The following is a 14,390-nucleotide window of genomic DNA, read 5'->3' as shown; positions in this document are numbered from 1 at the left end:
GGACAAAGGTACAAGCCTCTAGACTGTGAATGTCTTTTCACGTCAGCTCACTGTCTTCCTCTCCTGCCAACTTTCTCTTAAAGTGAACACCCCATTGGGGAGCAAATCAAACAGTGCAGCAAGTCTTTTGAAAGTCCTGTGATGTGATCTAGGGACTGAGCTTTCTGGTCCAGTAGGAACAGATCACACACATCCCAGTCTGTCACCCGTCAGCTCTGTGGCCTTGGGGATGCCAGCCACCTCCTGCATGCCTTCCCCTCTGAAAAATGGACATGGCAGTACATACCTCATAGAATTGTTGCCAGAATTTGGTTAAGATACCGCGTGGATAAAGTGCTTAGCCTAGAAACTGGCTTACTACTAGAAGCACGGTGGATGCTGGTGTGATTATCATGTGGTTGGGGCCAGACCAGGCGCTGAGGTTCCGGGAGGGGTTAAATATGGGTGTGGTCCTCTCTTTCCGGGGATTTATGGTAAAGAGCTAAGATGTCAAGTTGGGGAGAACTCAAAGAACCAGTGTCAGGGAGGGGGTGCCGAGATGACTCTGTGTGAGGTAGTGAGCAGGACAGAGTTTACAAGAGAGGAAAATGAGGAAAAGCACAGATAGGGTTGAAATGAAATGTGCATGTGACAGCTTTTTATTTTCTTACTTAAAAGGAAACCTCGTGTTATCTGATATTAGATGCATTTGCAAGTAGTTCACTTTCGAGGTGGCTGTCCTTTCCGTTGTACAGAATAGAGAGAGAATACGGGCTCAGAGAAGCGAAGGGACTTACCCAGAGCCACGGAGTTAGACACCCTCAGGGGGTTTTGTGGGGGTTTTTGGTGTGTGTGTGAGGTTTTGTTTTTGGTTTCGGTTTATTTTTATTTTTTAGTGAAAAGGAACACTTATTGGTATCATTTAGTTTTTCTGATATGTTTTTCCCCATTGAGGTGAAATTCACATACTGTACAAGTAACAGTTTTATTTAAAATGTACAATTCAGTGACGTTTACTGCATTCAAAACCTTGTGCGATCACCACCTGTGTCTGGTTCCAAAACATCTTTCCCACACAAACTAAACCCCCTGACCCATTAAACGGTTACTCCCTATTTCTCCCTCCCCTCATTCCTGGCAACCACCCATCTGGGGTCTATAGCTATGCCTTTACCTGCTCTAGAGAGTTCATATAAATGGAAGCTAAATGGAGAGTTCATTTAGCTTACCGTTTTCGAGATTTACCCACGTGGTAGCAGGTATCAGAACCTCTCTGTGGCTGTGTGTGCCTGCCAAGATTCGTTCATCCGCACATCTGTTGACAGATGTCTAGTTGTGTCCACCTTTCGGTCGTTGTGAATAATGCTGTTATAGACACTGCTGGGTGGCTCAGTCAATTAAGCATCTGACTCTTGATTTTGGCTCAAGTCATGATCTCACAGTTCATGGGATCGAGCCCTATGTCTGGCTCCTCTTTAACAGTGCAGAGCCTTCTTGGAATTCTCTCTCTCTCTCTCTCTCTCTCTCTTGCTCTACACTTCCCCTGTTTGTTCTCTCTCAAAAAAAAAAAGTTAAAAAATGATGCTGCTATAAATATTCATGTACAAGCATTGGTTTGAACACCTGCTTTTGAGCCTATACCTAGGAGCAGAGTTGCTGGGTCACATACGAATCCCATGTGTACCTTTTTAAGGATCTCACACCTATTTCCCACAATGGCCGAACATCTTTCATTCCTACCAGCAATGTCCGAGGGTCTGGTTTCTCCACATGCATGCGAGCACGTGCTACTTTCTTTTATTATTATTTTTAAAATTTTTAGCATCATCCTAATGGGTGTAAAGCGGTATTTCATTATGATTTTTTAATTGCATTTTCCAAACACTCGATGACACTGAGCATGTGTTCATGTGCTCTTTCGCCACCTGCATACCTTTTTTAAAGAAACAGAGATTCATATCTTTGTCCACTTTCTAATAGTGTCGTCTGTCTTTTTGTGTGTGTGTTACGTTGTAAAAATTCTCTATTTTGGATACTAGACCCTCTTCGAATATATGGTTTGCAAATATTTGCCCCATTCTGTGGGCTCTCTTTTCACTTTGTCGATAATGTCCTTTCACACACAGAAGTCTTGCATTTGGAAGAAGGGCAGGTTCAATGCTTCCTAGTGTTGTTGTGATGTCCTCTAGCAGGGCATCGAGGGCCCTCCCGCCACACACCGGCAGCTTTCTGAGGGGCAGTGAGGGGGGCTTGCGCTTGTAAAATGAACTGTCAGGAGGCAGGAGGAAGCCACCAGTGAGCGAGGCCTGTGAAGGAAGTTCAAGGTCAGGAGTGGATGTCCTGTGGCAGCTTCCTTCCTCTCTGCCCAGCTAGCATTCAGCTGGAATGGCTATGTGGGGTTTAGTTGTCGCTGCCTCAGGGCCTGTGCAGCAGGAGGGGCTTGGAAAGACCCCACCCCGACAAGAGGGGACCTTCAAACAGAGCAAGGGACTAGGGCAGCCAAGTGGGGAGTTGGTGAGAGCAAAGGAAGAAGAGGAGAGACGCACATCCAAGCTGGAGACAGGGTGAGCACAGGTGTTGGAAAAGAAACTGTTTCACCAGGGAAACCTGGGCAGCTCAGTCGGTTAAGTGTCCGACTCGATCTCGACGCGGGGCTCCAACTCAGGAAGACTCTTGATCTAGGCTTAGGTCATGGTTTCACGGTCAGTGAGTTCGAGCCCTGAATTGTCTCCACACTGTCAGTGGTGTGAGAAATAAGCCCACTGACCCAATCAAAGGAGGGACACAGAGACTCGGAGCCAAGTGAAGTGAGGCTTTAATCAACACTCTTGCAAAGGGAGCCGGTGTGTGATGGACAGACTGTCTGGGGCGGTTACAGCAGACAATTTATCTCCTCGCATGCAAGTCCCTCCCCCGATTTCTCATTGGCTGGTACTACAGGGGTCACAGCCTCCTCTGGAAGTCGCCTATGTCCATATAAGGCAAAAAAATAGTCTGATTGGAATGAATGTCCATTTCTTGCGGTGACGCAGGGACTTCAGTTCTTTGGCACATGCTCATTGCAAAGCCGGCAAAAAGAAGCCTGAGAAACAGGAAGGGAAAGAGGAACCAAGAAGTGAAGTGTCTAAGGGTTTGGGACTCCATTATGTTGGGGAGAGGGTTTGTGCATGTTTCCAATAGGTTGTAAACCTATTGCTAACTAGACAGCACAGCTGTTACTCGGTGTTTCTGAAAATGAGTCACATTACTTCTCACAGTGGGGAGCCTGCTTGGGATTCTCTCCCTCCACTGCTTGAGTGCTCTCCCTCTCAAAATAAATAAGTAAACTTGAAAGGAAGGAAGGAAGGAAGGAAGGAAGGAAGGAAGGAAAAAGAAAGAAAGAAGGAAGGAAGAAAAAGAAAGAAAGAGACTGAAAGGAAGGAAGGAAGGAAAGAAGGAAGGAAGGGAGAGAGGAAGGAAGGGAGGAAGAAAGAAAGAAAAAAAAGGAAGGAAGAAAATGAAAGAAAGCAAGAAAACAAGAAAGCAAGAAAGAAAGAAGGAAGGAAGGAAAGAAAGGAGAGGAGGGAAGGGGAGGGGAAGGGAAGGAAAGCAAAGCAAAGCAAAGCAAAGCATAGGAAAGGAAAGGGAAGGAAAACCACTTTCCAAACTTTCAAGGGTGGAGCTCACACTCCGCCGCGGGCACTGTGTGCTGGGTGTGCCCTGAGGGTGCTTGGAGTGAGAGCTGGCCTGTGAGAGTCATTTCAGGCTCAGATACACGTATACATGTGTCTTTACACACGTCTCATTTACTCTTTCCAGCCTTTCTGTGCAATATTTATTTTTTCTCCTTCATATGTGAGGAAACGGAGGCTCTCGGAGCCAAGATCATTTGCCAAAGACCCCATTATGGACAAGGAACAGACTAAATTTGGCCTCTCGCGTCCTGCACCCTAGCCTGGGGCCCTTTCTGTTGTGACTCAGCGACGACAGACGAACGAATCCACCAAGTGATCCTACGTGAAACCCAGAGGTCACTGTAAGTCAAGGCCAGCTATGCCCGTAGGACGTGGGGCAGAGAGCCTCACGGCTTGGAGCGAGGTCCGGAGCCCCGCAGCATCCGCACGCCCCGAGAGCTGGTCCGAAATGCGGTGTCTCAGAGACCCTTTCCCAGACCTGCTGGGTGAGAAGCCGCATTTTTAACCAGACCCTTGGGTGGTCTGTCTGTCCGTAACAGTTTGGGAAACATCTGCCTAGGGGTATCGTGTCAGGTTTCCAAGAAGAATTTTTACTATTAGAAATGAGGATAAATAGCTACAATGGTCAGGATTAGGCTCGCTTCCTGGTCCAACCACAGATGGGTCCAAATTTTCAAAATATCGCGTGATCGGAAAAGCCTCTAACAGTTTTATCAGCCAACGGCTGACCTCAGAACTCTGGCAAAACAGAATGTTCCGCTCCCCCAAAGAGATCGATATCACATTTCTGGTGATGCACTTGTCTCCTTACCATTTCTGACCCACATTAGGTAAAGCTGCCCCTCTTGTTTCTGCCGTCATTGGTCTGTGTGAATTTCTGGCTTACCTTGATCCTGGAGCACACGGACGCTTATGCAACAACTCCGATGCGTCTCCCCCATGTGCCCGGTGGCCCCATGGTGGCCTTGGCCTCTGCCTTCATCTCCCAGATAACAGAGCTGGGTCCCATCCCTGATATTCTAGGCAGCCTGGGATCCAGGCCTGGCTGAGTCCTTACCGCCTCCTAATCTTTGAGTCTTTCCTGGACTTGACGATGGTCCTTTTCAGACATTTCTTTCCCGACTTCACTGGGCTTAGAGAACTCTGGAAGAAAGGAGGCACCTGGCTCGGAATATATGCAGCTGATACTAAACAGAATCTTCCTCCCCTCCCCGTGATGGGGGTGGAGCTAGGGGGAGCTGGCAGCTCAGGACCCAGGATGGGACCCCAGGTGTCAGCGAGGGAAGGTGAAGGTCAGGAGAGAACAGCGCTAAAAACCCAGGGCTCTAGGATTGCTCAGAACCGAGATGGGGTCCTGTTCTGCCTCTTATTTGCTGGGTGACATTGGGTAAATTACTTACCCACTCTGAGCTTCCCTGACCTCATCTGTAAAATGGGGATGATCCCAACTTCTGGGAGTTAAATTAAATGTAAATAGAATACTGGATGGATGCCAGTAAAAGGGAGCTGTATTTTGACTCCAGATAAATCATTGAGAGACAGAGCCTGCCAATGTCATGGATCTTCCAATGTTGAAAACACGAACAATCACACACACAATCATGTGTTCCTGTGTAAAACTCAAGAAAGGTTAACTGAAAAATTAAACAGTGAGGGCACTTGGGTGGCTCAGTGGTTGAGTGTCCAAGTTTGGCTCAGGTCATGATCTCACGGTTCAGGAGTTCAGGTCCCACACTGGGCTCTGTGCTGACAGCGCAGAGGCCCGCTTCAGATCCTCTGTCCCCTTTCTCTCTGCCCCTTCTCTGCTTGTGCTCTCTCTCAAAAAAAAAAAAAAATTAAAAAAGGGGGAGGGCTTCTAGGGTGGCTCAGTCGGCTAAGTGTCCGACTCCCACTCAGGTCATGATCTCACGGTTCGTGGGTTCGAGCCCTGCGTCGGGCTCTGTGCAGACAGCTCAGAGCCTGGAGCCTGCTTCGGATTCTGTGTGTGTCTCTCTCTCTGCTCGTCCCCTGCTCTTACTCTGTCTCTCTCTCCCTCAAAAATAAATAAACATTAAAAACAATTTTTTAAAAGAACTTGAGAGAAGTTTACTGACGTGGACCAGAGAACAGGCCCGGAATGGCCTATGCATCCAGCGGCCTCCCTGGTAGTCGGATGGTCTCGTGTACTCTTCCAGTCGATAAACCTGGTGAGAGCCCCCACCCCCACCCCTGTTCTCTTACACAGACGAGCAAATGAGGGGTTGGAAAGCTTAAAGAATCAGACCAGGATCACAAAGCCGACGAGAGGCTATTCCTGGGCTAAGCACCACTCCTCTAAACCAATCTCTTTATTGTGAACCTTCTGAACTGATCTGACAAGAGTCAAAACCAAGAAAGGAAAATCCTCAAATGCCAAGGATCCACTCAACAGCCTGAAGGGGGTGGGGAGATCCCTGCCTGAGGCCCGGGCAGGGACGCTGAAGTCAGCTAAGTCGGGAGTGTAAAAGGTCTGGGTCAATGTAAGAGAGACCTGTTAGGCTGCTGGAACATACAGTTCTACGGGTTGTGCACTGCACAAAAACGATGAGCAGAGGCTGAAATCCAAATCACCCTCTTCTGGCCAAGTGTGCTCTCTGGGGCAAAACTATACCTGTCAAAAACAAGTGGGAATTTCCTTCTCGCAAAGGGGTCACCCATTTCCGTGGGCTGTGGTGTTGTACCCACCCATCAGTCTCTAATTGTGTAAAGACTCCACGTAGGCTGGCCACGTCCTGACTGTGTCTGAGGATTTGGAAGGAGCCAGGCCTGCATGGTCTTGAGGAGAGAGGCATCTTTACCTTTAAAGCACAGAGAAAGAGAAAGCAAATACCATTCCTGAGGTTTTACAGATGGGGGTCCCAAGGCTCAAGGAGGGCCGGGTGACGTGCAAGTGGTGTAATGTGGAGTAGAGCTGACCCTCGGGTTAGCAGTCTTTCCTCTGAGGCCCGCAGTCTCTGAGGGGGTCTCTGGAAACACAGAAATTAGGCTGAGGGGTGCCGGGGGGGCGCGGGTACAGGATGGCGTCATGTTTTCATAGCTTCTCAGAAACACAGTTCCCTGTGGGAGGAGTTTCTCAACTTCTTTACAAATGGGCATCATAGTATTGATGACGATACGCAGTACATATGCAGGGGAGGGCGAGGAGGGGGGAATAGCAAAAGCAGCAATAAATTGGGGCAATTTTCTAGAAAACATTTATTTTCCAGCAGAGTGCTACATTTCAAAGGTCTTTTTTCAATCCCTGTAGGTTAGGAGCTGGGGGCAGTGTGTGTGGGGGGAAAGCAGAATAAAGAGATATTTACATGAAGCATGCCGAGTCCCAGAGGTGCCGGCGTGAGGACACTTCCCTACATAGATGCACTGGGTGTACAAGGTTACTGAGCTTTACATTGAAGGTCGTGCACTCTGCAGAAGTCGCGCCCTCTATAAGGACAACGTCCCTTCTGTGTCTTTCCGCCCTCGGCCTTCCATAGGCCTCGGTGGATTTCACCCTCACGCTACTCCTGAGGGATGGTTCATGGGTTTATACAGCAGATTAGGTGCGATCCTCTATAAACCCTTGGTCACTACGGAGGCGGTGCGTTAGCGTCCCGTCTGCCCTCACCTCCACCCCCCCCCCGCCCCCACAGCTCTGCTTAGCCTGCGCATGACGCTAATTGCGGTGGATGTCTTTGCGTGCTGATGACCTGAACAACAGGCCGGCTGCAGAGACTTCAGCGAGGACTCCCATCCGGAGCACCCCCGGGCCCCACTTGTCCTGTGCGGGCAGCCTAGATGCAGGGGGGAGGCTGGGCACGTCCCTCCGGCTGGTGTGAAATGTTCCACTGCAGACCAGGCGAAGCAGTCATGAAACTATTTTAAACCCCAGCTGGAAGGAGGGGCAGTCCCAAGATTTCCATGCTAGTTACTCAAGATTGCTTCCTCTTTAACCTGGAAAATACAGCGTGTGTGCACGTACCTCTGTGTTTACGTCTGTGTAAAATAGAAAGAGAGAAAGAATGTAGAAGGTAAGCACCCCAAATCTCGTTTATCTTGGAGCCTGCCTGCCTCCTTTTTCTGCTGCGTTGTGAGTCTGGGCAAAGGGCAGGGACAATGTGTATTCATTAACAAACAAATGCCTCTTCGGTGGCTAATTTGTGCAGGGGTTTGGAAGAGCTGGCATGACCAGCCCAGAAATTAGGGCAGAGCCCTGCGCTCCTCGTGAGTGTCAGGTCTTTCCTGGCCTTTCCCCATTCTGTGTTTATGGTGGGGAAATTCTGGCTGAATTGAGCTGAGCGCAGAAAAGCTAACAGCTAATCCCTCCGCGCTGTGTTCCCCTGGAGATCCAAATGGACACACACGGGTCTAACCAAGCTGAACCCCAAAGCCCCCAAGTTACTACTGCACCCCTACCATGCACCCGAAAATACAGCAATGCATCGTTCACTTGTTTATGCAACAGGCACTTAGCCGTGAAGACCCTGCACTTGTCCGAAACCCTGAGTGGTGCCCGGGGCAGTTAGGAACAGGTGAACCCAGAAGCTTCCCCCTCACATAACCCAGGGGGGCGGAGAGACACATACTGTGATAAATATAACACCCTGAGCTCACTCCCCAGGCTCTTGCAAAGTGCGGGAGGGACCTATCTGTGGGCGCGCCTGGTTCATGTTGCAAACTGCTCTCGGCTGAAGTTCAGAAGTTCAGAAGGCGGAAGGGAAGAAAATGGGCATTTACGAAACTCCTCTATGTTCCTGGCATTGACGCGTCTCCCACACAATGTCCAGTGTCCCTCGTGAGACCCTTGCACAGGAAGAGTTTCTCCCCCTTAGCCTGCAGATAGGGACACAGAGGCCCAGAGTTGAAGGTAACTCATTCAAGGTCATAGAACTAGAATGTAGCAGATCGGGTTTGCAGTGCAATTTCCCTGCAAGCACCGGCAGAGGGGCTTAGGTGGGAAGGGGTCAGTGGGATTGGAGAGGTCAGCTGGGTAGCGCATTCCACAGAGTTTGCACTTTATCTTCCAGGCAAGACTGCAGCTTGGCAGGTACCCCCGAGGGCCAAATTCGGGTGGGGCTGAGGCTCCGCTAGCAGCGAGTAGAAGTGTACAGCATCACCTCTACAGCCGTAGGCCTGAAGGGAATTCTCACTCCCGCGTCACGCCAGCTGTGTGACATGGGGTGAGTTACTTAACTTCTCTGAGCCTCGTTTTTTCCGTCTGGGAAATAGGGCTCTTCGTCCCAGTCCCCATCTCCCAGGGCTGCTTGGAGGGACCCGGGGGGCTGGACTGGTTACCCTGCATTGAGCTGTGCCCAGAACGGCACGAACACATAATTTATGTTAATAGTGGTACTGGAGATCCAGCGTCCACACAGTTTTAATACATGTTCATTATTTGTATCTTGCGCTTTATCAGCGTGATCAAATGCCTTCAACGCCTCGTTGAGCTGTGTCACCATCAGGTAAAGAAGGGAGCATTTGTCAGCTACTGATGCCATCTTGAGGCAGGGGCATTGCTTATAAATTGAGCATGAAACCGTCCGTGACCACTCAGAAGTCAGGCAGCAGGAGAACTCACTTGCTTGCCCCTCCAGGAGTTTGTGTGTCCTGCTGTGTGGCCCTGATGTCCGCCATTTACAGATGGCTCCCACGACGTCTGCAAGGGGCTTCCTCTCCGTGGCTGGCTCCCAGGTGGTTAAAAGTTCCTTCCGCAACAGTGTTGTCCGAAAAGCACTGCGACGTCGCCGGGAACGCTGTTTCTTTTGGCTCTGCCGTCAGCCCATTGTGTAATCTTGGACGTGTGCCCTGCCTGTTCATTAGCTGATCTGATATTCATAATATCCCATTTAATAAATGGAAAAGCAATAGAAATTAAGAGACCTGCCCCAAATTACAGAGGCAATTAGCCTAAGGATAAAACAGGAATGAGGAAACTATGGGGGACAGGGAAGTCCTGGCTGCATCTGGATGTCAAGGGGATTCAACGCCTGCTGGACGGGGGTGTCAGACGCCTTCGCCTCCGGCACACAGCCCGGCTTCTCCCGGCCTCCCTGTCCACACCCTGGGTCACTTTGCCACCTCGGCTCAGCAGGGCTCAGCCCCTCCCACCAGGACAGGCTTCTCCCGGGGTCTCTGCACACCTCGGCTGCGAGGTGTTGTTCCTGGAGCCTGCAGATGACCAGCATCCTTGGCCCAGGAAGTGCTGGTGAGTGGGTGACCCATGAGGCCAGNCACCAAGTCCCTTCCAACTTCCTTCCCCATTTCTCTCCTCCAGCGTTTCTGGAATTCTCTCTCCTAAAGTAATAGGAGTAAGATTTCCCTCAGCCTTTGCTCAGTGGGATTCTAAGAGAAGGTAATTTCACTCTCATTATTATTAATTAGGATAGTAAAAGGCAGGAGGAAGGGAGGAAGGAGGGGGCAGAGCGTGACAGAGAGAGCGGGAGAGAGGGTGCCCTTGGCAGCGGGTGGGTTCTGAAGAAGGGCCGTGTGCATGCCAGGAGTTGACGCAGGTGCAGTGGTTCCTTGCAGACTTTGCAGCCGGCTGCCCGGGTTTGCGCTGCCCGGGTTTGCGCACCTCTCTCGTTGGTTACAAGCCTCCGAACCTTCGGCTTCCTCATCTGGAAACTGCAGATGGCAATAATTCTGAGGTCATAAGGGTCTGCAAATATTTAAAGTACTGATATTTGTCAATGGGGCGCCTGGATGGCTCCGTGGCTTAAGTGTCTGACTCTTGATTTCGGCTCAGGTCAGGGTCTCGTGGTTTGTGAGATCGACCCCCGAGTTGGGCTCCATGCTGACAGTGTGGAGCCTGCTTGGGATTCTCTCTCTCTCTCTCTCTCTGCTTGCCCCCCACCCCCGCTCTCTATCTCTCTCTCCCTCTCAAAAGAAATAAACTTAAAAAAAAAAAAGAGTACTATTTGTCAAACAGCTTAGAACAGTGTGTGATATGTTGTAAGTAGTATTTTTGTGCTTATTAAACATACAAGTCAATGAATGACTGTCCCTTGACTTTGCCTGCAGGGCTCTGAGGGAGGGAGGGTGTGCCTCTGAATCACAGAGAACATAAAATGAAAGGTTTGAATTAATAAAGGGCTTGGCCAGTCCTGGCCCTCAGATTTCTAAGGAAATCCCGGGCACTGATGTGAATCCACCATCGTTGTGGGTCACAGAAGGTCTTAAGGTCTTCTACAAATTGTCTTCAGATTTATATAAATCGTGCCGTCATGAACCCTCCCAAGAGGCCTGGGAGGCTGCGGTGAGTTCCCTACATTTTACAGATGAGAACGAGAAGGCTCAGAGAGGTTACGTGACTTGTGCGTGGTGAGCTGTCAGTGCGCAAACTTGGGTCTGGTTGACTGGAAACCCCACCACACAGAATAGTCCAGGTCTCGGGAAGAAGTAGGACCGGAGAGAGAGCCGAGCTTTGTGCCTCAAGATGCGACTGCAGGGCTGAGTGTGTTTCTGGAAACTTACAGACTGTTGAGTGGGTGTCTTTCTTCGTGCTCGATGGCTCATGGTTAGAAGGGCGGCAGGTGCCCAGGGGTCTGGGGCAGGTGTGTGAGGGGTGGATTGGACACAGGGTCTAGGTGAGGAAAGGAACACATTCTGGTTAGAGCTCACGTGTTTGTCCCTCTGTCTGCCAGGTCACGTTGAATCTGGCGCGTGGTGGGTGCCCGGTCCTGGTTTGCTCGTGGCTGCTTCTTTGGATAGAGAAATCTTTGATCTGGGTTATAAAAAATTTTTTTCAAAAGATGTCGTCTGTCATGTTACCATAAAACACTTCATACTGTGGGGTGCCCGGGGGGACAGTTGATTAATTGTCTGGCTCTCGATTTCGGTTCAGGTCATAATCTCACAGTTCATGAGTTCGAGCCTTCCCATCAGGCTTTGCAGTGATAAGCGCAGAACCTACTTGGGATTCTCTCTCTGCCCCTCCCCAGTTGCGTGTGTGCGTGTACTCTCTCTCTCTCACTCTCTCTCTCTCACTCTCTCTCTCTCGCTCTCTCTCTCTAAATAAACAAACAAACCACTTCATATTGTATTAAGCTATTGCATAAAATAAACCAGATAAGATTTCTTTTGTCACCTTCATAGAAGAACGGCAATGGAAGAAACCCAGAGCCTTTGCCTTGCTCCTGGGTGTGAAGGGGGTCAGGCTGAGACATCACTCGGGGGTGGGCACAGGGGAGTTAGCCAGGGAGCCATGCACCCACACATCGTCTCCCTGCCTGGGGCCTCCTTTCAACAGAAGTCCGGATATTTCCCTTTGGTCCAAGTTAAGAGCATTTGCTGTGAGTGTATTTTGACATTGCCACGCTGTCCCCAGAGAGTGGCACTGACATGTTTTCTTTTTGTCATGGTATCACAGGACCAGAGTCCTTGCTCCTGGGTATCAGAATCATCTCATTTTGACACCAAACTCTGGCATCTACAGATTCTGAGTAACGTGTTCCTGCTTCTTGGGAAAGCTCGGCCAGTCCCTCGTGGCCATCAGAGCATGACAGCCCGTCTGTTAGCTGGAGATCACTTCATTTAAGGGCATGGGAGGCTTGGAGTGGCGGAAACGCAGATGGGTAAGTGGATGGGTTTATTATTGTCCTTATTTATTTGCATTTTGAGAGAGAGAGCGTGCATGTACAAGCCTGTGTGCGTGCACACGAGTTGGGGAGGGGCAGAGAGAGGGAGCCAGAGAATCTCAAGTAGATCCCCACGGTCAGCGCAGAGCCCAACGTGGGGCTTGATCTCACGAACGTGGAATCATGACCTGAGCCAAAGTCAAGAGCTAGACGCAGCCGCCCAGGCGCCCTTTTACTCCATTTAGCACACGGTTATTTGAGGATCTCCGTAAGCCTGTCGTGTCCCTGGAAAGCCAGCAGGGAGAAAGGAAGCTGCACTAGGGGAACACGGAGGTGACGCTTCACCCGGAGACCTACTTCCAGCCAGGCCCACGGGCGGGAAGGGCACGAGAGAAGGACAGCGTGGTCCGGGAAGACCACGTTCAGTGAATATGCAGGGCCGCCCACTCTGAGCCGCGGGACGGGGCTGCGCGGGCACAGCCCGCCCTCGGGGAGGTCGCACGCGCCCGGTGCGGACGCGGGGTGATGGATGAGGCGCCGTGGGCACCAGAGGAGGGGGTCCCGCAACAGTCTGGGCAAGTGAGGGGCCGTTTCAGGGAAGACGGGGTGTGATCCGAGGCCTGAATCGAGCAGGCAGTGCCCCCTGGACGGGACGGCAAGGAGGGAAGGCGAGGCCCAAAATACGGGGCACGAGAGGGCGTGGAACACGAGTCTCGTACCGAGGACACAGCACAGCACNCCTCCCCTCTCCCTCCCCTCCCCCTCCCCTCCTCCTCCCTCCTCTTCCCCTTCCTCCCCGCCTCCTCCTCCTTGTCTTTCTTCAATTGACCCTTGCTGAATATATTGGAAAACTATGAGTTTCTTCCTGTCTTAACAAGCAGAGTCTCTCGTGAACATCACAGACCCTGATGGATATTTGCTCAGAGTCTGAGGTCATTATTCAGCACGTAACCCTTAGGGCCAGGACTGCAGGGGCGGCCGAAGCAAAAGATGTCAGAGCCCGCACACTTAGGAGCCCTTGACGTCCACGGCCCACAGATGGGATCTTAAGCGGCCGTGGCAGGTGAAGGCCCAAGGGCTCCCTTCCCCCGCACTGGAGGGATCTTTTTTTTCCCACCAGGGTTGTCTCCACCAGAAACTGTTGCTTGCAAGGAACAGAAATAGTCCACGGTTAAAAAGGAAGGAGGACAAAAGGAATTCAATGGAAATATTTGGGTTCATTCTACACAGCTGAATGGGAAGCTCAGCAACTAGCCAATAATAATAATAATAATAATAATAAACGTATACTGTCGGTTTACTATCTGTCGGCCACTATTCAAGAGCTTTGAGTTTTAGTAACGTACTTGATATTTACAACTATACTAAATACTACAGTGGACGCTATTGTGATGCTGATTTCAGAGGTCAGAAACCTGAGATTCAGAGAGGTTCAGTAATAAACCCAAGGTCACACAGCTAGGCAGCATCCGAGCCAGGACCAGAACACACAAAATCTGGTTCCTGAATCAGTGCTTTTTCCCACTACGCTGAGAAACAGGAAGCGAAAGGTAAAGTCCAGTGCTTGACGTGGAAGGGAATAGAGAATGGTCTCTTCAGGGAAGTGACATGTATGATGGGCCTCGGGGGGGGGGACACCTGTCATCTTGTGACTGAGGACAAGGGGGATCCCTTTTCTGGAAGCCTCCCCAATCTACTTGGAGGGGGGAGAGCCATTTCTCAACACAAAGGCCAACAGGAGGTTCCACATAGGATTCAGTGTGAAGCAATAAACAAGGAAACAGAAAAGTTATATTATAAAAAGAAAAAAAATTATTCCCAGAGCCTTTAAAACAAAAGTTTACTTATTTATTTTTAAGAGAGAGACAGCAGGGGAAGGGCAGAGAGAGAATCCCAAGCAGAGTCCGCAAGGCCGGCACAGAGCCCAACCAACGTGGGGCTCGAACCCGGAAGTCGTGAGCTCGTGACCTGAGTCAAAACCAAGAGTCAGATGCTTAACCGACTGAGCCTCCCAGGCGCCCCAGAGCAGAGCCTTTTCATTTTGTATATGAATATGCAAAAATAGGAAAAAGTTGAACTTGGTATTTTGAGTTCACTATCATTACTATTATACTATTATTGTTAAGACACAACTTTCACACAATTGAAAACTGAGGTTTTAAAAACG

At 50.2% G+C, this 14,390-nt stretch overlaps 1 long non-coding RNA gene across 1 annotated transcript; it reads left to right on the top strand.

Moving 5' to 3' along the window:
• The first annotated feature begins 9,911 nt into the window (after positions 1-9,911).
• LOC144219853 (uncharacterized) lies at positions 9,912-13,476 on the top strand. The gene is made up of 3 exons (XR_013331520.1): positions 9,912-9,999; positions 12,016-12,220; positions 13,344-13,476. It is a non-coding gene; the product is annotated as an uncharacterized LOC144219853 (long non-coding RNA).
• Positions 13,477-14,390: the final 914 nt, after the last annotated feature.

This window comes from Crocuta crocuta, unplaced genomic scaffold, assembly GCF_008692635.1.
Source record: "Crocuta crocuta isolate KB4526 unplaced genomic scaffold, BGI_CrCroc_1.0 scaffold119, whole genome shotgun sequence".
NCBI lineage: Eukaryota > Metazoa > Chordata > Mammalia > Carnivora > Hyaenidae > Crocuta > Crocuta crocuta.
Note: the sequence above shows the minus strand (reverse complement) of the source record. Positions and strands in the feature narration are given on the sequence as shown.